General features: G+C 41.9%; 1 long non-coding RNA gene across 2 annotated transcripts; it reads right to left on the reverse strand.

Moving 5' to 3' along the window:
- Positions 1-300: 300 nt before the first annotated feature.
- LOC120692902 lies at positions 301-2,615 on the reverse strand. 2 transcript variants are annotated; one of them, XR_005682784.1, is made up of 6 exons: positions 2,416-2,615; positions 2,224-2,320; positions 1,659-1,688; positions 999-1,107; positions 548-916; positions 301-387 (listed from the first exon to the last, which is right to left on the reverse strand). It is a non-coding gene; the product is annotated as an uncharacterized LOC120692902 (long non-coding RNA). The 2 variants fall into 2 exon arrangements; XR_005682785.1 differs by lacking the exons at positions 301-387; positions 1,659-1,688 and having other exon boundaries at positions 690-916.
- Positions 2,616-3,025: the final 410 nt, after the last annotated feature.

The raw sequence follows: 3,025 nt of genomic DNA on the forward strand, positions 1-3,025 counted from the left end.
CGAGCTTGATGGGCATCACCTCGACGCTTTGGCGCCACTCCAAGCTTTTGCCTGTATGTTATGTACTGCATGATATCCTCTGCATATCTCTAGCTTGGCAATCCTGCCGGCGACTGCAGTCTACAGATATGGTTGCAAATGTGACTGATTGGGATTGGGGAAACAAAGCAGCTCATACGTCGTTTCACACAAAACGACGAACACAGTAGGATAAAGATTCACACCAATTTACCCAATTATTGTACATTTAACTGCCAACATGAAAATAGAATCTGTAGTCACCACTTGGACATAGAAGAAGTATTGTCGTTACATGGAAAATAGAATGCTGAGCAGCTCAGCAGCTGTCCAGTCTGTGCATCGCTATGCATGTGCTATTTCTCTCACCTGCAGTCAACGTAACTATACATCAACGCAACGTATGCAATTTACACACACTAGATAATGAGGGGGAACACAAGAATCTCATTCAGTAAGACTGAAAACGACTAGGACACAGGAAGGACAAAAGAGTAAGATGGTTCAGAGCTACTCGACAAGCACCGACCTGCCCTGCCCTGAAGTTTTGGCTTTCGGCCGTGCGCCTGATATGATGCTCACGCAGATATCAGAGATGCTAGCTGGTGGAAGAGATCTCCGGGACTTGGACGAGAGATCCCGGGGGCCACCCTGCCCATATGCCCTTCCGTGGGGAGGCCTAGGCGCCTACCATGGCCTTTGTCCTCGTCCACATCCGAAAAGTACAGTGCATGATCTTCATGCTTCATGGATTCCCCTGGATCAACTTAGTTTTCAGCGAGGATGCCTGCACTGTGAGCACCCGAAAGACGCGATTGTCGTCATGTGGGAGAAATTCAACCTGTTTGGCACCTTGATGGCACCTGGCAAGTTTGAAAGCTGAAACACATTTCACGTCCTGCAGCAGTGTGTTGAAGTGATATGTCAATGCTGTAAACACCACAAAGACGGGTAGAAATTGTTCACAGATCTGTACCTACCGTCAGCTTCGGTGACGGTGCTTCATGTCCGCAGCTTCTCTGCATCTCCTACAATCATGATATCAGCTTCAGGTGACGGTGCTTCATGCCCGCAGCTTCTCTGCGTCTCCTACAATGATATCTTTCTTCGTCACAAAATCCAGCCACCGACGCGACAGGGTTGGCCGATAGTGATGGCCCATCTTAAATTCTTAATGCCATCTGCCAACCTGTCTCATTAATGGATTAATGAACAACAGAACAGCATTTCTTCTTGAAGTACAAGAGGAATCCTAAACTCTGTTTATTGAAGCAGACATATATTCTGTTTCTTGAATGAGAACAGAACAGAAAGATGAAATGTCACATGGGATATAACGCAACTTCCCAATTCTTTAATTCCTATTACTAGTAAGACTGTATATCCTGCTTGTATACTTGATGGTATGCAAGGATATATACAGATCATTTCTATCAGTAAGAGCTTAATTCACAGAATGCATTCATTGATCTGACATAGTCAGCCAGTACAAAGTTCTGTGCTTATATAGCTAAAAGATAACCTTCTGTGCTTATAAGCTAAAAGATAACCAGTTATATATGTGAAAAAACATGAAAATGTCAAGTAGAACTGACAGGTCCATATGAACTCAGCCAATGAAGGGAAAATCTTTGACTTACCTAGAAAGCAAGTTGGTTTCCTTGCCATCTCTGTCACCATTGAACAGTAAACACGGTCTTATGATCGCAATTCTTGCCTGAAAACGCTAAAGAAGATATATTTTCTTGTGCACAGATGTAGCTGGATAGCTAATAAGCAAAGTAGCACTTCTCTTCAAATAAAGCGAGTTATTCCATATGACACTGAACATTTTATTTAACTAGGAAACTGAATATTTGCTTGTGCACAGATGTAGCTGGATAGCTAATGTGCATTTGCCTGCATGATTATGATCCACATAGATACACAGCAGAATGCCATGAGAAATATTAAGGATCAATAGTCTGGCAAGCCGCAAAATGTAGAATAGTAGTCTGAATTCAGAAAACACGAGAAAAATCCAGTATTTTACACATTTATATAGAGTAAAAGATAATGGACTGTATCAAAATGAGTGGGTTCACTGATGCTGATTGTTGAAGAAAATGTGGTAGAACCACATACTAACTATGATCATAGGCTCTTAGCATTCTCATGTAGTCATGTCATGCAATGATGTAAATGGATGTCAAAACTTTAGCTTACCTTATGCTTAAGCACGCATATACCGACCGAGTGATTGACTGCGGGCAACACTGTAATGCCCACCTATTAAAACATGGCCGACATTGCAACTAAACACCTGCAGAGCAACAAACAAGATACAAAATACAATAGGAGTGAGTCAGTCAGCGTGATGTGCATTGCTAAGAATAGTGACAAGGCAATTTCACTTACATGCTCCAAGTACTAAAGGCCAGTTTTTGTAGCAAGTGCTTGTAATATGGGTAGATAGAAAAACTCATTACTCTTCCGTATAGCTGTACCCAGCACATAGTATAGCTGAATATCTGGATAAACACCAACAGATAGCATAATCGGTAAGAGCATCAAAGCTTCTTTGGTGAATTGCCTTTTGCATAGTCGGTTGATTGCAGCACTAAGTCTTCAATAGGCCTCAAACCCTGCATCTAGAAGCTTACCAACCCACATAATCGCCTTGCAAGGCATTCCTTTTGCACATAGAGCTTTGATAAGTGTCATATATGCAAATTTTCTCAGCTCAGCACCCTGTTTCCTGAAGGACTCCAGTTCCATTTCTGCGTGAATGACCAATCCCTTTGAGCACAACACATTGATAAGCAATTATAAGTAACAGGCGTGGCGTCAGTCCGCGCCATACCAATATTCATATATATGGAAAGCCATTTTGATATCCCTTGCTTCACAAAAACCTTGTATAAGGATGTTGTAAGGTATTGGGTCAGCATTAAACCCTTGTACATACATATCATCAAGAACATTCCTAGCATCATGGAACATAAGCTGCTTACAAAGTCCTTAACAA

Source organism: Panicum virgatum, chromosome 9N (genome assembly GCF_016808335.1).
Source record: "Panicum virgatum strain AP13 chromosome 9N, P.virgatum_v5, whole genome shotgun sequence".
Classification (NCBI taxonomy): Eukaryota; Viridiplantae; Streptophyta; class Magnoliopsida; order Poales; family Poaceae; genus Panicum; species Panicum virgatum.